The sequence below is a fragment of the Mesoplodon bidens genome (assembly GCF_964165515.1).
Source record: "Mesoplodon bidens genome assembly, chromosome: 4".
Taxonomy (NCBI): Eukaryota; Metazoa; Chordata; class Mammalia; order Artiodactyla; family Ziphiidae; genus Mesoplodon; species Mesoplodon bidens.
Window position 1 is genome coordinate 23909939 of NC_138160.1, and position 23910 is coordinate 23933848.

At 36.5% G+C, this 23910-nt stretch overlaps 1 pseudogene across 1 annotated transcript; it reads right to left on the reverse strand.

Moving 5' to 3' along the window:
* Window positions 1-5574: 5574 nt before the first annotated feature.
* LOC308615624 (casein kinase II subunit beta-like) lies at window positions 5575-23710 on the reverse strand (annotated as a pseudogene). The gene is made up of 2 exons: window positions 23553-23710; window positions 5575-6205 (listed from the first exon to the last, which is right to left on the reverse strand). The product of its transcript is annotated as a casein kinase II subunit beta-like (transcript).
* Between the last annotated feature and the right edge of the window lie 200 nt (window positions 23711-23910).

Here is a 23910-nt window from a genome sequence, read left to right on the forward strand (position 1 = left end):
GAAAAATTTATTTTCTTCCAAAAGCCATTGGTTGAAGACCAAGCAACTCTAACCATTTGGCTAATATGATTGTTTATATATTTCCCAATAATCAAATAATTGTTTCTCAGTTGATAAAGGGGAAGAGTATTTAAAAGTTTATTTTAAAATTACAGCAATACAGGTATTTTTTGAAACAAAGGGATATTGCTTTCAGTACATTTTTTGCTTAAAATAGATGGTCTCTTTCCATATCTCTTCCAAATCTCTGAACGAATTCTCACATTTTTTCAAAATTGTCACTGTAAGCATGGTTAAATTATATCACCTCTATAGCCAGATTCTCATATTCTGAATCCAGTTCTGATGTTACTAGATACTTCACCTTGTGTGTCTTACCCAAATTTCTTGAGTCCCAGGTTCTTCATCTAGAAAATAATGGTCATTTTGGGATCAACTTCAGAGGCTTACTATGAGGATTTTGTAAGGAAATCTTTAAAGCTATCAGTGATAGAAAGTGTTCCATACATCTTAGTTATCATTATGTCCTTTGAAGTCATTCTTTTTTCCTGGTTTACATGGAAATACTGCTGCAGATGTCAGAAGAAACATTTTTCTCCCACCTGAAACATTGCACTTTTGTAGCAACCATCTTCACAGAGGAAAACAGAATTCTTATTCACTGCTGCACATGTTTAATGTATTTTTGAGATTACTCTACCCCGTTTCTGGTCTTTTTAAAGTTATCATACAATTATAAGTGTCTTTGGCAACTATCTAGTTACTAGACACAAAAGTATCAATACATGGGAACTCAGAGAGATTGAGTGATTTGCCTGGGATAAATAAATAAATAAATAAATAAATAAGAAAGTGGCAGAACTGGGACTAAAATTAAATTTTCCATTAAATTGGAAAAAAAAGTTACATTAACAAGAGAAAACCATTATTTTTATAGGGAAATTTTGTCAGTTAAGCTGCAGTATGCCAAACATCTGTGTACCTGTCAACCAATTCTACATGACTGACATAGTTTGCATTCATATACAGATATTCCTGCACTTTGAGATCTAGTTTTACACATTGACATTTTAATATAAATGATTGATAGAAAATCATATTCCACGGGCATCATGAATGAATCAACAAATTTATTTGGTTTACTCTAAATAAATATTTCTTAAATGTCACATTTGCACAGCATTAAAAGTTTTAAGCAAATACTTGTGAAGCATGCCCCTGTGACACTGATGATTGAATATATTATCTTGTCTCTTTCTAATGAAGAAAACAGTGCAGTTGCCAACTTTATATGAACTAAGGGAAGTTCTCTGACCACATGAGATGTCATTTCAAAATAGATTTCCTTGGGAAGGATGTTATTATGCTAAAGTAATATGAGATTTATTTTTATTGCCCACTAAAGAAATAAGGAAAATACAATGCCATGGAAATTGTTATTTTAACGCTGTATTCAAAAGAATAAAAGTTCAATATAGAACTTTGAATTGCTTTTCTTCTCTCCTCACTAGTAGTATATGTTCGTATTCTGGAGATTGGGAAATTCAACTTCACACAACACATCCAGCTAATGAGATTGCAGAAACATTGTGCTCTCCATCATTTCCTTATCAGTGACAGTCCATTAAAAGCTCTAATCCCATGACGTGAATTTCAGTTTTAAACTTTTGCATTCGGAAAATGGTCTTCCCAAGACCATTAATAGATAAGATGGATGACACATTTGTTGACAGTTCAAGATACTTTTACCCTACTAAAACTGTTTTGAAACCAACAACAGACCTATTATCTTCTTTCACAAAGACATTTTATAGTGCTATTTTAGTGAACTGGAAAACTCTGAGGGAAATTTTACTTTTATTTACCTGTGTTTTTGTTTCCTTACACAATGTAGTAAAATATGTACAATATGTGTTTGTAGTCTACATTTTAATTGCATCCTTTCTGAAAAATTGTATAGGTCTACTAAAAACAATTTTCCTTTCGAGTGTGGCACTCTTTGTCCTTCTGAGAACAGAAAGATGAGGATTTATTCCTGGATTCTTAATAGTTTTGGTTGCAAGAAGTTAGTCATGATCACAATTGAATGTCAGGATTGTAAAATAATCAAAACAGCCTTTCCAAAGTTAGTGTGGAGAAACTGAACAAACGCAAGCACAAATATATGACTTTACCTCCTGACAAAGAAGGAGAAGGAGATTCCTGCCCAGACTGATGTCCCAAAGAAACAATCATGATTGTGAGGCATGGCATCCAGGGGGAGTTAAAGTCTTACTATTTTAGGTAATTTTTAAAATTGAAAATGTGTACAAGTTTCCTTCTATGAATGTAGTTAGAACATGTCAAAAAAGAATGGAATTCAACTCTCTGAATTCAGTCTCAGAGTTTTCAGAACATAATAGGGATAGTCACCTGAAGCAATTAGGCTTTTGAGAAGAATGGCATAGAGGCCACTGCTCTAGCTGTCCCTGAATGGGGATTGGAGACAAGGGCATAAATCTAGGTTTCTGGAGCTGTCCAATCAATAACTAGTGCCTTTGAAATATAAAATTCAGGAAACAATAAATGTATACTTAGGATCATTTGGTGATACAAAAAGTGCAGAAATAAATATGCCTGGAGATGGAGATACAGCTACTGATCTACAGTGCACAGAAAACTGGATACACTAAGTAGAGTGACAAATACATGGTGTGCTGAAGAGAAGAGCTGTGTTGTCCTGTCAGGTACTGAGATTAAAATCTGTTTACAAAAAATAAGTAAATAAATAAGAAAAAATCTGTTTACAACATTCAGCAAAAGAGGGTTGGCTCCCTTTGGAAATTTATTTGTACTTCAAAGGATGCTAAATAGAAACAGGATCGAAGATATATTTGAAAGAAATATGCTGTATTTGAAGTGGAATCATCTCCCGTCTTTAGTGAAAATAGCTCTCATAATATTCCAGAAGCCAGGAGCACTATAGAGAGATTGTTTGGGTGGAATTACCAAATACACTTACTTACATTAAATTAATATCAATAGTAGTCAATACACTTTGATCATTTTCTATGTATAGTAGTATACTTTATGTGACTTATGTTATTTAATCTCTTCAATTAATCTATGAGGAGTCACTCAATGTTTGTCAATGTCACAGATTAATAAATTGAGTTTAATACAGATTGGGTATATTTTCTCAAGATTATGAAACTAGAAAGCATCAGAATAAGAGTTTTCAAACCCTTATTTAGCAAGGCAGTATATACTTCCTAATACATATGATTAAGAAACAAGTTATCTCATACTTTATGTAAATGTTATTTGATACTAAGATACTCAGTCAATCCTTCTGAGGGTACAGGTAATGGTAATGCTTTTTCTTTCCACTCAAAATCTTCAGATAAAATGTTTTTAAGTCAATTGACTATAAATAAAATTTTAATTTTATCTTAACAATATGCTAGAAAGATAGTTTAAAAAGTTTTTCATAACTCAAGATGATTTATATAACTTATATAATGTTCACATTAATTAAAACATGGTAACTGGGGTATACGTATGGATAATTAGAGTAAGTTGGTAAGCTAAATATTCTGTCTAACATAGATTATAAAATTGAGTGGACAAGAAAAATATGTTGCAATATCCATTTGAGCAACAGCAGCTTCTTATTACAAACACCATGCTTAATATAACTATCCCTAGATATAAGTGAAACATATCTGATTATCACAGTTTTGCTTTTTTTAGTAAACAAAAGAGATATTAAGTTTCAGAATGGTGAGCTCAACTTTCTTATTCCATGTGTCATTAGGATGTGGCATATAAATATTCTCCAACTTTGTTCTATATCTTCACAACAAAGTGCAATGATAAACTAATGCTTTGCAATCTGAAAATTACATTTGTCACTTTTTTCCTCTAAGGGTGCCAGATTGAAAAACCTTTCTGATTTATGATCTGTGCTTCAATTACAGTTGAATTCAAGACTACATGAAATAACTTGGTTCTGACAGTAGTCAATTTTCACATGGATATGGTTTTCCAAGACACCATAGTTTTCTGCTCCTTGTCCTTAATCATCTGTCTACTTGCCTCTTAGATTAAATATTTTCAACAAATATGCTTATTTGAAAGGGCCTTGTTTGAATTTTAGTGTTATTATTTTGCTGCCTCATTTATACATTATACTTAATTAAATTGCTACTCTCCACTCCTGTAGCTTGTTACAAAGTCTCCATTGTGGATTACAAAAATGTTTCATAATATCTGACCCTGAGGTGGCTAACATGATTCCAACATAGTATCTACAGGATAAATCCAAGCACCTCAAGGATAGATAGGTATAGAAAGATCAAGTTAACAAAAACTAACACTTATAATATGAAAAAAAAACTAGAACAACATGCAGTGCTTAGCAAACAATATACTGAGAAGAATAAGAATATTACAGTGTCTATATTTGTTGTCACTCACATAGAAGTGTGGTGTTATCATTAGTCATTGAATTAGCCTAGCTAGATTTTGATGGCTAACAACACTTTCCAAATAGGCATCTTGATTTTTTCCACTGAGATGGGATTGGAATTTCAGTTCTCCAACTAAGAGATGTTTTATATCAACCCAACTTGACATAATTAGCCAATTCTCAATTTAATGTCATCCAATCTCTCCCCACTGATGTTCATAAATTTTGTATGCCCTCTGATTTCATTGGATTAGTCATTATTTTTGACTTGACTCTCTGTTCCAAGGCAAAAATAAAAGGTTTTATAGTACATTATAGTAGTTGCTAGATCAAATACCTAAATTTTAGCTTTTTTTCACATTTATAATCATAAATCTATTAAATTAATTTCCAGAATATTTTGAAATATAGGTGGATTGAGATACACATTCTTGTCATGTTTAGATACGTCTGTTGGTACTTATGCTTTCTTTGAATTTTATTAAGCATTTAATTGATTTTATCAAGTATAAAAATATATTCTCTCTTAAGATTTAATTGCTATATGCTAGTGATATTTGAGATTTGCTTTTTTTAAATAATGCGAGTCAGTCTGTGGTTTGACACAGCAAAGTCTATTTCAATTTATAGCCCAGAACTATTTAAATAATATGAGAATTATTTGATTTTAGGTAGATGAAAATTTCCTTTCTAAAGACCTGTGATTCTTGTACCTTTCAACATGGTAGTTTTTGTAGATCTTTTAAAAAATTTCTTCATTATTATGGTATTATTCAGTATTCTTCTCATACGTTAATCAATGAAGCTAAAGTATCTTAATATAAATAATTGATTTTATTTAGTAATTAAATAAATTACCATAGAATTATTTAAAAAATACCTTATGATTTTACAACATTTATATTAGGAGCCATCAAGCCCTAAAATATTTTTTCCTGAAGATATCTGGTAAGATTTTATATAAATTTTGAGTAAATGCTTTTTTTGCCTTTTTTCTACTTTATTTCATATTCACACCACAATAGTGACTCTTTTAATTTAAAATATAAACCATAGAGGTTTCCTTAAAGGTGGCAAGGGAGGACTGGAACTGTCAAAGACTGAGTGACAGGTGGGGTTGAGAATCAGTGAACGGTCTTGACGGACTCAAAGTTGCTGGTGGCTTGGAATTGCACCTGGTAGGGCAGTGGATGGATCTTGCAACTGTACACTTTGGACATAAACTGGTTAGTGGGCTACTTGGGCCGGCATTCATCATGCACCATGAAGAGCATTGTGAGGGAAACTTGTACCCAAGTAGGGGCCGTCCGTGTGGTGCTGCCTCGATGGTGTCTTAGGTGTGGAAACGTCCATGAACTTGGGGCAGTAGAGCTTCACCAGGGCCTCACCTGGGGTGTCAGAAAGGCTATTGGAAAGCATTGGCTTGTTCTCACAGCACACATGGGGCAGTAGCCAAACACTCCCTGCTGGTACTTTTCCAACATCTGGGTGGTGCCATGGTTTGTGAGTATATAGGTGGTCTGGGTGAACCTATACAACATCTTGGCTGACTGCTTAATCAGGGTTCTCTGGTTGGGGTTGTCTTCCAGCTCTTCATCAGACTCCAGGTCCAAGATCATGTCTAGAGCTTGTCTACTGTGAGGCACCTGCTCATTGAGTTGACTGAGGTTAAATTTGTCCTGGATGGAGTCTTCATCCACTTAACAGAATAATTCATAGTCATGGAGCCCATAGAACCAGTATAAATAACACTTCCTGAGGTTTAAATCATTTTTTTAAAATTTATCATTTATTTTTCCTTACTGATTTCCTGATGCTTCTTTGTCTCTGTAATTTTGTTTTCTTGAGTGATCATAAAAGTCTTTGAAAGTAGGGGTCTTTTTTTCTTTTGTTTTGTGAAGCATGTCATGATTAAAATGTGTTTCTGGGCTTCCTTGGTGGCACAGTGGTTGGGAGTCTGCCTGCCGATGCAGGGGACGCGGGTTCGTGCCCCGGTCCGGGAGGATCCCACTTGCCGCGGAGCGGCTGGGCCCGTGAGCCATGGCCGCTGAGCCTGCGCGTCCGGAGCCTGTGCTCCGCAATGGGAGAGGCCACAACAGTGAGAGGCCCACGTACCACATAAAAAAAAAAAATGTGTTTCTACTTATTTTAATGAATTAATAAATAAAAACATCATGGGAATGATATTTTTAATTTCTATGTGCTTTTAAGTGTTTATTGAACATAGTATCGGTAAAGACTAGTGACCACATCAAAAGAGTTCAGCTCAATGGATTGATTTCACATGTCAGAAGATACCTGCTTAGTCAGACTCAGATCAAAAACAGAATACCAATAACCTAGCACATTCTCATCTCAGTAAAAACCATTCCAGTTAACTGCTCTCATGACTTCTAAAACCAGAGATTAGTCCTGTCTGTTTTTGTACTTAGTGTTGATAAATTATGCATTATGTACATTATAGATAGTCAATTCCCATTGTGTGAATGTTCCACAATTCTTAGGGCTTCTCCTATGAGTGGACATGTATGTGGGTAGCTTCCAGTTTGGGCTTACAAATAATGCTATAATGAATATTCTAGTGCATGCCTTTCAGTGAACTTATGAATGCACTCCTGTTGGGTTTAGATATATATATAGGAGTGGAGCTGATTGTCTTTGGAACTGTGTATCTTCAGCTTTTGTAAATACTGCAGATTTTCAAAATGTCCTTATGCTTGAGTTTTCTTTTTTTTTTTTTTTCTATTGATACCTTTTTTTTTTAGTACATCTTTATTGGAGTATAATTGCTTCACAATACCATGTTAGTTTCTGTTGCACAACAAAGCAAATCAGCCATATGCATACACATGTCCCCATATCCCCTCCTTCTTAAGCCTCCCTCCCATCCTCCCTATCCCACCTCTCTATGTCATCACAAAGCACCTAGCCAATCTCCCTGTGCTATGCTTCTTCTTCCCACCAGCCAACTATTTTACATTCGGTAGTGTATATACATCAATGCTACTCTCACTTTGCCCCAGATTCCCCCTCCCACCCCATGTCATCATGTCCATTTTCTATGTCTACCTCTTTATTCCTGCCCCGCAACTAGGTTCATCAGTACCATTTTTTTTTTTTTAGATTCCATATATATACATTAGCATATGGTGACATACTTCACTCTGTATGACAGACTCTAGGTCCACCCACTTCACTACAAATAACTCTATTTCGTTTCTTTTTATGGCTGAGTAATATTCCATTGTATATATGTGCCACGTCTTCTTTATCCATTCCTCTGTCAATGGACACTTAGATTGGTTCCATGTCCTGGCTACTGTAAATAGTGCTGCAATCAACATTGGGGTGCATGTCTCTTTTTGAATTATGGTTCTCTCAGGGTATATGCCCAGTAGTGAGATTACTAGGTCATATGGTAGTTCCATTTTTAGTTCTTTAAGGAACATCCATACTGTTTTCCATAGTGGTTGGATCAATTTACATTCCCACCAACAGTGCAGGAGGGTTCTCTTTTCACCACACTCTTTCCAGCATTTATTGTTTCTAGATTTTTTGATAATGGCCATTCTGACTGGCGTGAGGTGATACCTCATAGTTTTGATTTGCATTTCTCTAATAATTAGTGATGTTGAGCATCTTTTCAGGTGCCTCTTGGCACATGTCTTCCTCGGTGAAATGTCTATTTAGGTCTTCTGCCCATTTTTTAACTGGATTGTTTGTTTTTTTGGTATTGAACTGCATGAGCTATTTGTATATTTTGGAGATTAATCCTTTGTCTGTTGTTTTATTTGTAAATATTTTCTCCCATTCTGAGGGTTGTCTTTTTGTCTTGTTTATGGTTTCCTTTGCTGTGCAAAAGCTTTGAAGTTTAATTAAGTCCTATGTGTTTATTTTTGTTTTTATTTCTGTTACTCTAGGAGGTGGGTCAAAAAAGTTCTTCCCATGGTTTATGTCAAAGAGTGATTTTCCTATGTTTTTCTCCAAAAGTTTAATAGTGTCTGGTCTTACATTGAAATCATTAATCCATTTGGAGTTTATTTTTGTATATGGTGTTAGGTAATGTTTTAATTTCATTCTTTTACATGTAGTTGTCCAGTTTTCCCAGCACCACTTATTGAAGAGGCTGTCTTTTCTCCATTGTATGTTCTGGCCTCCTTTGTCATAAAACAGGTGCCAATATGTGCATGGATTTATCTCTGGTCATTCTGTCCTGTACCATTGATCTATATTTGTTTTTGTGCTAGTACCTTACTGTCTTGATTACTGTAGCTTTGTGGTATAGTTTGAAGTCAGGGAGCCTGACTCCTCCAAATCCATTTTTTTTTTTCCCTCAAGATTGCTTTGGCTATTCGGGGTCTTTTGTGTTTCCATACGAATTGTAAGATTTTTTGTTCCAATTCTGTGAAGAATGCCATTGGTAGTTTGATAGGGATAACACTGAATCTGTAGATTGCTTTAGGCTATATAGTCATTTTCACAATATTGATTCTTCCAATCCAAGAACATGGTATATTTCTCCATCTGTTTTATGTCATCTTTGATTTCTTTCATCAGTGTTTTATAGTTTTCTGAGTACAAGTCTTTCGCCTCCTTAGGCAGGTTTATTCCTAGGTATTTTATTCTTTTTGCTGCAATGGTAAATGGGAGTGTTTCCTTAATTTCTCTTTCTGATGTTTTGTTGTGGTGTATAGGAATGCCAGAGATTTCTGTACATTAATTTTGTATCCTGCAACTTTATCAAATTCATTGATTAGTTCTAATAGTTTTCTGGTGGTATCTTTAGGATTTTCTATGTATAGTATCATGTCATCAGCAAATAATGACGGTTTTAATCCTTATTTATCCAATTTGTATTCCTTTTATTTCTTTTCTTTTCTCTGATTGCCATGGTTAGGACTTCCAAAACTATGTTGAATAGGAGTGGCAAGAGTGGACATCCTTCTCTTTTTCTTGATCCTAGTGGAAATGCTTTCAGTTTTTCACCATTGAGAATGATGCTTGCTGTGGGTTTGTCATATATGGACTTTATTATGTTGAGGTAGGTTCCCTCTATGCCCACTTTCTGGAGAGTTTTTTATAATAAATCGGTGTTGAATTTTGTCAAAAGCTTTTTCTGCATCTACAGAGATGATCATATTGTTTTTATTCCTTAAATTGTTAATGTGGTGTATCACATTGATTGATTTGTATATGTTGAAGAATCCTTGCATCCCTGGGATAAATCCCACTTGATCATGGTGTGTGATCCTTTTAATGTGCTGCTGGATTCTGTTTGCTAGTGTTTTGTTCAGGATTTTTACATCTCTGTTCATCAGTGATATTGGCCTGTAGTTTTCATTTTGTGTGATATCTTTTTCTGGTTTTGTTATCAGGGTGCTGGTGGCTTTGTAGAATGAATTTGGGAGTGTTTCTCCTTCGGCAATTTTTTGGAAGAGTTTGAGAAGGATCGGTGTTTGTTCTTCTCTAAATGTGCTCTTCTGTAAATGTTTGATAGAATTCACCTGAGAAGCCATCTGGTCCTAGACATTTTTGTTGGAAGATTTTTTTTTTTTTTTGTGGTACGCGGGCCTCTCACTGTTGTGTCCTCTCCCGTTGCAGAGCACAGGCTGCGGACATGCAGGCTCAGTGGCCATGGCTCATGGGCCCAGCCGCTCCACAGCACGTGGGATCCTCCTAGACCGGGGCACGAACCCGCGTCCCCCGCACCGGCAGGTGGACTCCCAACCACTGAGCAACCAGGGAAGCCCTGTTGGAAGATTTTTAATTATGGTTTCAATTTCATTACTTGTGATAGGGTTGTACATATTTTCTAATTCTTCCTTGTTTAGTTTTGGAAAATTGTACCTTTCGAAGAATTTGTCCATTTCTTCATGGTTGTCCATTTTATTGGCATATGGTTGTTTGTAGTAGTCTCTTATAATCCTTTGTATTTCTGCAGTGTCAGTTGTGATTTCTCCTTTCATTTCTAATTTTATTGATTTATGTCTCCTCCCTCTTTTTCTTGATGAGTCTGGCTAAGGGTTTATCAATTATGTTTATTTTCTTAAAGAACCAGCTTTTAGTTTTATTTAACTTTGCTATTGTTTTGTTCATTTCTATTTATTTATTTCTGCTCTGATCTTTATGATTTCTTTCCTTCCTCTGACTTTGGGTTTTCTTTGCTCTTCTTTCTTTAGTTGTCTTAAAAGTAGGATTAGACTGTTTATGCGAGTTTTTTCTTGTTTCTTGAGGTGAGATTGAATTGCTGTAAACTTCCCTGTTAGAACTGTTTTTGCTGGGCCCCATAGGTTTTGGCTCACCTTGTTTTCATTGTCATTTGTTTCTATGTATTTTTTATTTCTTTGATTTCTTCAGTGATCTCTTGGTTATTTAGGAGAGCACTGTTTAACCCCCATGTTTTTTTCTGTGTTTTTTACAGGTTTTTTCCTGTAATTGATTTACAATTGATTTACAAAAGCATATATATGGGTCTTTTTTTTGTATCCATTCAGCCAGTCTGTGTCCTTTGGTTGGGGCATTTAGTTTATTTACTTTCAAGTTTATTATCTATATGTATGTTCCTATTACCATTTTCTTAACTGTTTTCAGTTTGTTTTTGTGGGTCTTTTTCTTCTCTTTGTGTTTCCTGCTTAGAGAAGTTTTTTTAGCATTTGTTATAAACTGGTTTCATGATGCTGAATTCTCTTAGCTTTGGTTTGTCTGGAAAGCTTTTGACTTCTCTATCAAACCTGAATTAGATCCTTGCTGGGTACAGTAATCTTGGTTGTAGGTTTTTTTTCTTTCATCACTTTAAGTATATCCTGCCACTCCCTTCTGGCTTGCAGAGTTTCCACTGAAAAATCAGCTGATAACCTTACGAGGATTTCTTTGTATGTTTTTTTGTTTGTTTGTTTTTCTCTTGCTGTTTTTAATATTTTTCTTTGCATTTAATTTTTGTTAATTTGATTAATATATGTGCTGGTGTATTTTTCCTAGGTTTTATCCTGTATTGGGATTCTCTTTGCTTCCTGGATTTGGGTGACTCTTTCCTTTCCCATGTTAAGGAAGTTTTCCACCATAATCTCTTCATATATTTTCTTAGACCATTTCTTTTTCTCTTCTTCTTCTGGGATGCCTATAATTTGAATGTTGGTGCATTTAGTATTGTCTCAGTGGTCTCTGAGGTTGTCTTCAATTCTTTTCATTCTTTTTTCTTTATTTTTCTCCTCCTCAGTTATTTCCACCATTTTGTCTTCCAGCTCACTTATTAATTCTTCTGCCTCCACTATTCTTTTACTGATTCCTTCCAGTGTATTTTTCATTTCAGTTATTGTGTTGTTCATCTCTGTTTGTTTGTTCTTTAGTTCTTCTAGGTCTTTGTTAAACATTTCTTGTATTTTCTCAATCTGTGCTTCCATTCTATTTCTGAGATTCTGGATCATCTTTACTATCATTACTCTGAATTCTTTTTCAGGTAGATTGCCTATTTCCTTTTCATTTGCTCAGTCTTGTAGGTTTTTACCTTGCTCATTCAACTGTGACATATTTTTTTGCTGTCTCATTTTTTTTTTGTTTTTAATGAATAGGTTGTGTTCCTCTTTTACTGGTTGTTTGGCCTGAGGCTTCCAACACTAGTTTGTAAGCTATTGAGTAGAGTTGGTCTTTGTGCTGAGATGAGGACCTCCAGGAGAACTCACTCTGATGAATATTCCCTGGGGTCTGAGGTTCTCTGTTAGTCCAGTGGTTCAGACTTGGAGCTCCCACTGCAGGAGCTTCCACCTGACCCATGGGTCATGAATCAAGATCCCACAAGCCACGTGTGGCAGCAAAAAAAAAAAAAAAAAAAACAGTAACAAAGTAAAAAATAAAATTAAACTAGGAAACTAACAGATTTATTAGAAAGAATGTAAAAATAAAAATATATATGAATCAACAACTGGAATGTACATTTGTACCCAATAGTAGAAAAGAGGAGGAGGGAAAAGGAAAAAAAAAAAGGGTGGGGGAAGCAAGGCCTTGGCTGTGGAGAGTGGGGCCTAAGCAAGAGTGAGGTTTGGGTGGCGGATGGGGCCAATGCTCAGGACCCAAAGGCTGGAAAAGGTCCTGAGTGCTGTGGGGGGTGGGGCTTATACTCAAGGAACAGTAGGGACCCAGGCATGCCACCCATTCCTGGTCTCAGAGGGCAGGGTACCTCACCTGGGAGCCCAGCAGGCTTCCCGTGCTCGAGTGGGCAGAGCAAATGCCCTCCTCTCCTCTCCTGCTCCTCTGGTTTGGGGTCTGGGAGGGCCCCTCCTGCCTGTCTCTTTGATCTCCCAGGACTCTCTCCTATGCCCCAGGACCAATGCGGTAGGGGGAAATGGGGGTCTTGGAGGGCAGGGGACCAGCCTGGGTGCTCAGCAGGCTCCCTGTGCCTGAGTGAGCAGGGTAATCACCCTCTGCTCCTCTCCTGATCCTCCTGGATGGTCCCTCCTGCTTGCCACTCCTGATCTCTGTCCCCAGGATCCACGTAGCCTGGATGGGGCTTTGGAGGGAGGGGGAATTGATTTGGGAATGCAGCAAGCTCCCCAGCCCAAGGGACGCCAATCCTGTCTGGGCTCCACTTCTCCCTCCTTGGTCCACCTACATCCCACTGGTTCACTCTGGGGTTCCTCCTGTCTCCTTGCGGGTCAGAGTCCCCTACCAGTGGCCAGCAGGCACCCTAGTTGTGGGGAGACATTAACTCTGCATCATGTTCCCACACCACCATCTTGACTCCTCCCCTGTGCTTGAGTTTTGAGGTACATAATTTACTTTGATATTTATAAGAAATCTAAAAACTCAGCTTTTATTTTCCTATTTACACAAACTTTCAGAAATGTGTGTTTTAACTTCAAAATATTTTATCACATTTTGTTATAATTACTAGTTTTATAACATTGTGGTAAGAAAATGTGATGTAAACCCTTATAATTTATCTGTTTTCAAGTGTGTTGCAATTTATTTTAAAATGTCCAAAGTATGTTGGAAAAATAGGAGACAGAAAGTGGATAGAGTGAGAACATAGTTACATAGAAAGAACAGCCTACTGTTTAGTACTTAAATGACCTCAATATCCTTTTTTTATTATCTTCTTTTTATGTTGAAATTTTTTCCTTTTTCATACTATCATTGATTTCTTCTTAACTTCTCTTTTACCTTCTTATCATTTTTTTCTGACACTCAATAGTTTCAGACTAATCATATCCCTAATTTAGACTGGTATGTTTGTAAATATTAATTGACATTTCTTTCATTCTTCATCACTTTTTAAATATTTTTTTGTATATAATTATTTTTTTTAATTTTTATCAAATATTTGGGTAATTTGTTTCTCTCTGTGTACATGTAGTTATCTCATCTTTAAAACTCAGACTTTATACTTTGCTTTTGATTCAGGAATTTAACCAAAAAAGGATTATTGTTGGGACATTTATAATCATATTAATGTTTCTTGTTGTCTTATGACCTCTGGTGTGGCCGTAATTTTTAAATTGTGTTTTTTACTTTCTTAGCGGTATTTTTTAATCTCACCTAAACCCTTTTTTGGCTCATTATTCCTTTTTCATTCCAGCCTGTTCTTCCCATCTAATTAGTTATTGCTGTTTTATAGGCATTATGTATTTTTATGTGATTATTACAACAAAAGTCTTCCTGAAATTCCTCCTAGGTCGTTGAGTGTTTTTTTGACACATATGTACTGGGATCCTATTTTCCAAAAATGATTCTAGGTCTTGGGGACTTATCAACTAGCAAGAAAAACTTGAGTTCTTGCACTTGAGGAACTTGAATTCTGGCAGGGGCAAGGGAGGCAATCAATAAACAATTTGGAAAATAAAAGAATAAACATAGCAGATAAAAATTCATGTTATGAAAAAAATCTAACAGAGCAAGAGTTTTCATAGTACATTGGGGCAGTTGATGTGGAGTGGTCAGGTGTGGCCTCCATGAGGAATGAAATTGAAGGAGTAAGCCAGGAGATTATATGTGGAAAGCCATTTCCAGACAAAGAAATATCCTGTGCAAAAGCCTTAAGTCAGGTCTAGTATAAAATACATCTTCTCATCATTGGCAAAATATTACTTTCATGTACATTTGCACCTTTACACTGTCAAAATATCATTATTAATTTAATACAGTCTTCACTCCAATTATCACAAACAAATGTAGAAATGCATTATCTCTTCTTTGGATGAACTTAATCTGGATACTTTATCAGAATATTTTAAGGTATATCATGAACTACAATTTGTTAATATAAAACTTAAAGAGCCAGTTTAAAAATTTGAAGTTGATTTTTTATCATTAATTTAGAACAATTTTACATGCTTCCAATTAATTTAGAGATTACCAAAAAAGGGGCATTTAAAAAGCATTTTATCTTCAGAAAAGCTTTACTAAGTAATTATAAGCTCTTAAAATCACTCTCCTTTGAAAAGAAAAGCATGTGTTCTTTTGTATAATCCATCTTAAACTTTAAAGTTTTTCATTCTGGGAAAAAGAAGTTTGCTAATATTTTCCAAAATAAATATTTCTAGATGCAGAGCAAGTTAGCAAAAGACGAAAATTTGTCAGTATTGGACAAAAAACTAAATATTTCTTATCTTCTCAAACAACAAGCTTTTAGTTTTATTGATCTTTGCTATTGTTTCCTTCATTTCTTTTTCATTTATTTCTGATCTGATCTTTATGATTTCTTTCCTTTTGCTAACTTTGGAGTTTTTTTGTTCTTCTTTCTCTAATGGCTTTAGGTGTAAGGTTAGGTTTTTTATTTGAGATTTTTCTTGTTTCTTGAGGTAGATTTGTATTTCTATAAACTTCCCTCTTAGAAATACTTTTGCTGCATCCCATTGGCTTTGGGTCATTGTGTTTTCAATGTCATTTGTTTCTAGGTATGTTTTAATTTCCTCTTGGATTTTTCAGTGATCTCTTGTTTATTTAGTAGCATGTTGTTTAGCCTCCATGTATTTGTATTTTTCAGAGTGTGTTTCCTGTAATTGATAATTTAGCCTCATAGTGTAGTTGTTGAAAAAGATACTTGATACAATTTCAATTTCCTTAAATTTACCAAGGCTTAATATGTGACCCAAGATATGATCTGTCTTGGAGAATATTCCATGAGCATTTGAGAAGAGTGTGTATTCTGTTGTTTTTTGTTGGAATGTCTTATAAATATAAATTAAGTCCATCTTGTCTAATGTGTCATTTAAAGATTGTGTTTCTATACTTATTTTCATTTTGGATGATCTGTCCTTTGGTGATCATCCAAAGGACAGTGGGGTGTTAAAGTCCCCTACTATTATTGTGTTACTGTTGATTTCCTCAATTATGGCTGTTAGCATTTGCCTTATGTATTGAGGTGCTCCTATATTGGGTGCATAAATATTTACAATTGTTATATCTTCTTCTTGGACTAATCCCTTGATGATTATGTAGTGTCCTTCTTTGTCTCTTGTAATAGCCTTTATTTTAAAGTCAGTTTTTCTGATATAAGAAATGCTACTCCAGCTTTCTTTTGAATTCCATTTGCATGGAAAATCTTTTTCCATCCCCTCAGTTTTAGTCTGTAGGTGTCACTATATCTGAAGTGGGTCTCTTGTGGACAGCATATATATAGGTCTTGTTTCTGTATCCATTCAGCCAGTCTATGTGTTTTGGTTGGAGCATTAAATCTATTTACATTTAAGGTAAGTATCAATATGTATATTCCTATTACCATTTTCTTAATTTTTGGGGATTTGTGTTTGTAGGTCTTTCCTTCTCTAGTGTTTCCTACCTAGAGAAGTTCATTTAGCATTTGTTGTAAAGTTGTTTTGGTGGTGCTGAATTCTCTTAGCTTTTGCTTGTCTGTAAAGGTTTTAATTTCTCCACTGAATCTGAATGAGATCTTTGCTGGATGGAGTAATCTTGGTTGTAGGTTTCTCCCTTTGGCCACTTTAAATTTGTTTTGGTACTCACTTCTGTCTTGCAGAGTTTCTTCTGAAAAATCAACTGTTAACTTTTTGGGGATTACATTGTATGTTATTTGTTGCTTTTCCCTTGCTGCTTTTAATATTTTTTCTTTGTATTTACTTTTTGATAGTTTGATTAACATGTGTCTTGGCTTATTTCTCCCTGGATTTATCCTGTATGGTACTCTCTGTGCTTCCTGGACTTGATTAGCTGTTTCCTTTCCCATGTTAGAGAAGTTTTCCACTCTAATCACTTCAAATATTTTCTCAGCCCCTTTCTTTTTCTCTTGCTCTTCTGGGACCCCACAATTCGAATGTTGGTGTGTTTAATATTGTCCCAGAAATCTCTGAGCCTGTCCTCAATTATTTTCATTCTTATTTCTTTATTCTGCTCTTTGGCAGTTATTTCCACTATTTTATTCTCCAGGTCAAACAAACAATGATGAACAATACAATAAGTGAAATTTAAAATTCTCTAGAAGGAATCAATAGCAGAATAACTGAGGCAGAAGAACAGAGAATTTTAAATTTCACTTATTGTATTGTTCATCATTGTTTGTTTGCTCCTTAGTTCTTCTAGGTCCTTGTTAAATATTTCTTGTATTTTCTCCATTGTATTTCCAAGATTGTAGATCATCTTTACTATCATTATTCTGTATTTTTTTCAAGTAGACTGTCCATTTCTCTTCATTTGTTTGGTGTGTTTTTACCTTGCTCCTTCATCTGCTGTATGTTTCTCTGTCTTCTCATTTTGTTTAACTTACTGAGTTTGGGGTCTCCTTTTTGCAGGCTGCAAGTTCATAGTTCCCATTGATTTTGGTGTTGGCTCCCTGTGGATGCAGTTAGCTCAGTGCCTTCTGTAGGCTTCCTAGTGGAGGGGACTGGTGCCTGTGTTTTGGTGGTTGGGGCTGGATCTTGTCTTTCTGGTGGGAAGGTCCACGTCTGGTGGAGTGTTTTTGGGGTGTCTGTGAACTTAGTATGATTTTCAGGCAGCCTGTCTGCTAATGGGTGGGGTTGTGTTCCTGTCTTGCTAGTTGTTTGGCATGGGGCGTTCAGCTCTGGAGCTTGCTGGCCATAGGGTGGAGCTGGGTCTTAGTGTTGAGATGGAGATCTCTGGGAGAGCTCTCACCAATTGATATTATGTGGGGCCTGGAGGTCTCTGGCCGTCTGATGTCCTGAACTTTACTCTCCTACCTAGGAGGCTCAGGCCTGACATCTGGCCGGAGCACCAAGACCCTGTCAGCCACATGGCTTAGAAGAAAAGGAAGAAAAAATATATATATAAAAAAACGTTAAAAAATCAAAATAAAAATATAAAAAATATAAAAAAGAAGAGAGCAAGCAAACCAATAAACAAATCCACCAATGTTAACAAGCACTAAAAACTAAACTAAGATAGACATAAAAATCAGAAACAAGTCAGTCACAGAGAGCAATCCCCAAGTCTACACTTGCTCCCAAAGTCCACTGTCTCAATTTTGGGAACATTTCTTGTCTATTTAGGTATCCCACAGAAGCAGCATTCATCAAGTTGATTGTGTGGGTTTAATCCACTGCTCCTGAGGCTGCAGAAATTTCCCTTTCTCTTCTTTGTTTGCAGAGCTCCTGGGGTCCAGGTTTGGTTTTGGCCCCGCCTCTGCACGTAGGTTGCCCTCAGGTGACTTTTCCCCACCTAGACAGGAAGGGGTTATAGAGGCAGTTGATTAGGTCTTTCTTGCTCTCTCAGGCGTAAGAGAGGGAGGGGTATGGTAGTCATAATTGGAATGTGCTGTGAGCCTGCAGCAGCAGAGGCCAGCTTGACATTGCAACAGCCTGAGGCTTTCCATGTTTTCTCCCGGGGAAGTTGTCCCTGGATCTCGGGACCCTAGCTGTGGTGAGCTGCACAAGTTCCCAGGGTGGTGGGGGTGTTTGGGTAATGAACTGCTTGCACACAGGATTCTTGGTGGCAGAGGCAGCAGCATTAACGTTTCATGCCCATTTCTGGGGTCCGAGCTGATAGCCAAGGCTCATGCTCATCTCTAGAGGTTGCTTAGGCAGTTCTCTGCCTTCTGTGGGTACAGGCAGAAGGAATCTCCTCTCCTCCCACACCCCAATACAATGGTCTCTTTCCTCTTTGGAAGGTACAGACTTTTCCCCTGACTCCTTCCCAGCTAGTTGTGGCACACTAGCCCCCTTCAGGCTGTCTTTATGCAGCCAACCCCAGTCCTCTCGTTGGGCTGTGACCTCCAAAGCCTGATCCTCAGCTCCCAGCCTCCACCCACCCCAGCGGGTGAGCAGACAAGTCTCTCGGGCTGGTGAGTGCTGGTTGGCACCAATCCTCTCTGTGGGAACCTTTCTGCTTTGCCCCCTGCACCCCTGTTGCTGCACTCTCTTCTGTGGCTCCTAAGCTTCCTTCCTGCCCACCCCCAACCCTGTCTCTGCTAGTGAAGGGGCTCCTTAGAATGTGGGAAATTTTCCTCCTTCACAGTTCCCTCCTAGAGGTACAAGTCACATCCCTATTCTTTTGTCTCTGTTTTTTTCTTTTTTCTTTTGCCCTACCCAGGTACGTGGAGTGTTTCTTGCCTTTTGGAAACTCTGAGGTCTTCTGCCAGTGTTCAGTAGGTGTTCCGTAGGAGTTCCACATGTAGATGTATTTCTGATGTATTGTGGAAACGAAGGTGATCTCCACATCTTACTACTCCACCATCTTGAAGGTCCCCTGTAAAAGTTGGTTCTTAAAAGTCAAAAACTTTTTCATTTTCTTACTAGATAGTTCTGATGTGACCTATATGTAGGTCCCTTTGTCACAGGTATTGTGTGCAAAGTGGGTCTTTCTAGGTCTCCACTTGTAATAAAAAGCAGTGCTCTCTTTTGTTGCTACCTATCATGCACCAGCTTTGGGACAAATTTCTCAATGTTACATAACATGGGTTAAGAAATAAGCTTTACTGAAGAAATGAAAACTTGCATAAAGAAATGACTGCCAATGTAAAGGAGGCTAAATCAATAAATACCACTGTGAGGTACCATTCTGTACCATTTAGGATGGCTATAATAAAAAACAAAACAAAACAGACAAAACACAGAAACAAAAACAGAAAATAACAAGTGTTGGTGAGGATGTGTAGAAAGTTTAACCCTTGTGCATTGCTGGTGAGAATGTAAAATGATGCAGCTGCTGTGGAAAATTGTATAACTCTTCCTCAAAATTGTAAACATAGAATTATTATATTTTATAGCAATTTCACATTTGAGCATATAGCCCAAAGAATTGAAAGCTGAGATTCAAAAAGATATCAGTACACCAATGTTCATAGCAGCATCATTCACAATAACCAAATGGTGGAATCAACCTATGTGCCCATCAACAGAAAAATGAATAAACAAGGCATATATACAATGAAATATTATTCAATCTTAAAAAAAGAATGAAATTTTGACTCATGTCACAGTGTGGATGACCTTGAAAACATTATGCTCAGTGAAATAAGCCAGTTACAAAAAAGATAATTATTGTATTATCCCACTTATATGAAGTATCTACAGTAGTCAAATTCATAAAGGCAGAGAGTGAAATGGAGCTTGTCAGAGGAAACAGTGAGGGGGACTGGTGAGTTATATCTAATGTTACAGAGTTTCAATTGGGGAAGATGAAAAAGTTCTGGTGTTATATATATTTTATCACAATTAAAAAAAAGAAAAAGAAAAAGAGCACAGGTCTTCCTTCCCCCACTACCACAGGGAGAGATGTATGGTAAAGCTGGTGGGCCAATTTGGTCAGTCTGATTTTCATTGGAAAGACCCACCCCTAGTTACTCTTCCTTTTTATAGTTCAAGCTTGAAAGTTTGTCACTTTGGGATAAACAGACTGCTTGGTGTCAAGAAGTCTAGGTGCCAACCACTTACAGGAGTTATTTGGACAAATGAGTTTCCCAGCATCCAGAGATATTTGGGGGCCCAAAGGATTTTTATAGATATTCTTGTCATGAAATAAAGCCACACTTCCCATAGGAAGAGCTGAGCAAGGAAATGGGAGACCCTCGTCCCAGTGGACTCACTGTCCCTTTCTCCCAGAGTGAGCTCCTTGAGTTTCTCCAGATAATTCTACTCCTTGTATTACATGAAGAGAGGAAAATATTTCCTAAGGGGCAAGACATGTAGCCTTACAAAATTTTGTTTTAAAATTATAGCTTCTTGCCAAAATAATACATGAAGATACTAACCAGCTCATCACTTTTCTATTCTTATTTTGTTATTACTCCTTTCTCTCTTCTCTTGATTTTAATGTCAATACAAACTCCAAATTTTCTCTGATTGTTCCTGTTGGTCACTTTTCTCTTATAACCAGTTCCTTAATAAAAATATGAAGATTTTTTGTTATCCATCCTCATGTTTTTCTCTTTTTTATGCTACAGTTATATTTATAGATTTAGATATGATAAAATCATAAAGATATGTTTACCCAAAATGATGATCCTAACAAGTTTGTTTTATCTTTTTTTCAGACATCCCAATACAATGATATTCAGTACTAAAATGATACAAACTTACAATACAAAGGGAACAGGAGTGGAAGAACAGTGGACAAGATAATAAGATATTATAGACAGAAAGCTGATAGAAATATACTGGCTGAGGAAGTAGAGAAGAAAAAGTTTTCTTTTAGAAGAGACATAAAGGAATTCAGATTTGGGAGCTAAATAAACTAATTTTATTGTCATTAAATATCAGAATTTTTTTAATGCAGCAATAAAAAAACAAAACACTTACAGAAGGAAGAAGACAAGACGTATCAGAAATAGGAAAATTATAAGGCAGTAGTTCTCACACTTTGGCTCTGGGACCAGGAGTATCAGCATCAATTGGGAACTTGTTAGCAATGCAGATTCTCAAGACCTATCCAGACCCATTGTTTCACAACCTGAATCAGCAACCCAGGGTTGAACAGGCTCTCAGGTGATTCCCATTGCATGTGAGAACAATGACCACAGTGAAGTCTTTATGTAAGTGGTAGAGTCAGGGATGTTCACTAATGGATTGGTATATTTTTCAATATTTCAACTCTAGTTTACCACACAGATATGACAGGAGATAAGATTTTCTTTTTAAAAAGATTTCTTTTACAGTTTTAACAATGGATGGATTAAAAAGGGAAGTTTACTAAGTCAGAGACTTTTATAGTCCAGACAAAAAATGCTAAACACAATCAAGGGCACAATTGGGAAATCTGTATTTTACATTTACTTTTTTCATTAAACTAAAAATAGTCTCTATAAATAGTTTATTAATTTAAAAAAATTAAAGAAAAATTACTGCATTTTAATCTGTCTTTAAGAGGCAGATTGAGGAGATAATTAATAAGAAAAGTCATTTAAATCATTCATTAGGTTTTTAAAAAATATACATGTGTAATAAGAGTTCTCCATCCTAAAATTTATTTTTTCCTGGAGTGAATGCTGAGCTATGTAACTTTTGAAAATTATAGTGGATTATATTTTCCACTAATTTCTAGTACTGAATCCTCTCACTAGATCGTTTTAGAACTGTATTTAGATTTTTGTTGTTGTTGTTTTTTTTTTTTTTGCATATTTCCTTTATTTTGCAGAAAATGTTTTGCTGATTGTCTTTGGCTATTTTTTTCAGAAGAAAAATATTGCCATTGTAGGTTTAACAATACAAGAGGCAATTACATATGCTCAAAATAAACACATTCTAGTGGGCAGAACAGTGAAATTTCCATTTCAATTAAAGTCTGTTTTCCTCAACTATGAATTTATTATTTTGTCCTTAACAGTTTAACTATAAGTATGATAGCTGTCACAAAAGGGACCTGAAAACTACTCTGAAGCAACAAGGAATGCAATTGAAATTATGCTTTTTATTTCACTAAATAAGACGAGTTGAGTTTATTAATTCTAGTGTGTCAAACCTTCTGTATGCTGTATGACACACAAAAAAATAAGGTTCTGGATCTTAGCAAACAAAATTTTATTATGATCAAGTAATGGTGATTTAATAGTCCAACTGAATTTTGTTTCCATACTTAAATTCATCTGTAGCATATAAACACAACATAGGACTACACTTGTGTTGCAGATGATGGGTGGGGTTATTTTTTTGATGAACAGCAGAACATATATTCCTTTTCATATTTTAAAGTGAAGTTAATACGATTTTTTTTTCTTTCTTGACCCATGAGACTGTCATTTTGTACCTAGATCAAATCAACACTGGTAGACATAAGAAAAAAAATAGTGTATATTTTAAGGAAAGGCTTTGGTTTACATGGAAGGTGTTGACAGGGATATCCATGAGGTTATGAAGCCAAGGTGTGATATTGGCTGTCAGGAATATCTGTGGCCATGACATGGTTCTTAAAGAGTGAGAATCCTGAGGAGAAGGGACCTGAGATTATTTGGGTAAGATAGTGTTCACTGGGAAGGACTGGACTCCCAGCCCTTTAGGCAGCTATGCTGCCTGAGACCCTGGTGTGAAGGTGTCCTGCTAGCTGACCACAGGTTGAGACACTGATGCAGTCTTGTTGCGCTCAGGAGTAACATGATAGTATGCAGACACATGCTGAGGCTGGGCTAAGTTCATGAGATCAGATCATGGACAACTTGCAAATTAATTATCAGAGTAGGTTGGAGAATTTTTCCAATGAGTGTATGGGCTAAGTATGAGCTTCTCCAAGTGGGAAGGGGGCCTAGGCACAACTTTGAGGACAGGGACAGGGATGGGTGAACTGTGGTTCCTCAGCATAGAGCATTTTTCACAACCATGGGTGGAGAAAAGTGAGACAGGACCTCCAAACTGAGGATGGGGGTTGACAGCAGATAGAAGGAACTGAGTCCAGGGATAAGCTACTTCCATTAGTAATACCCAGGTTGCTGTTTGTCTCTGTGTTCTTCCATCTTATCTTTGTGATCCCTGTTTCTTTTTGCATCACAGCAAGCCCTTGCAAATCAGTTATATTTAGTTTTAAGAGCCGTAATCTCTTTCTGATAAGCCTTGACAGATATGCCTTGAGTCTTGAGAATGCCGTGGCTGGTAATCATCCCCTGTAGAACCTCAACTCATACTATATGAATTTAGAGTTTTTATTTATGTAAGGAGTTCAATATGCACATATGGCTTGGACTGACCCCCCAGGCATCTACTCTCTGTTCACACACTTCCAGAAGTGGTTGCTCTCCATCACAAATTCCAAGCTGAAACAACACATGGTGTTCGGGTCCAGGCCAGACATACTCAACTTCAGCACTGGGAACATCATCCTGCTGTTATTGGTGACCATCACCTGGTTGGTGAGCTCTCTGAAGTGCAGCCACATCTAACTTTTCTTAGTTGACACTGGGGTCACCCTTCTCCCTGCCAGCCTGTAGCTCTCACTTCAAGGAGCTCAGCTGTTGGTCCACTAAATTGAAGGGTATTCTACAAGTTCTGGACACCAAGGGAGCTTGTCCTCTTGCTTACCCTTCTTCATGGTCCTCTAACCCAGACTTACTTACCCAAGAGCCATATTTAACTCCT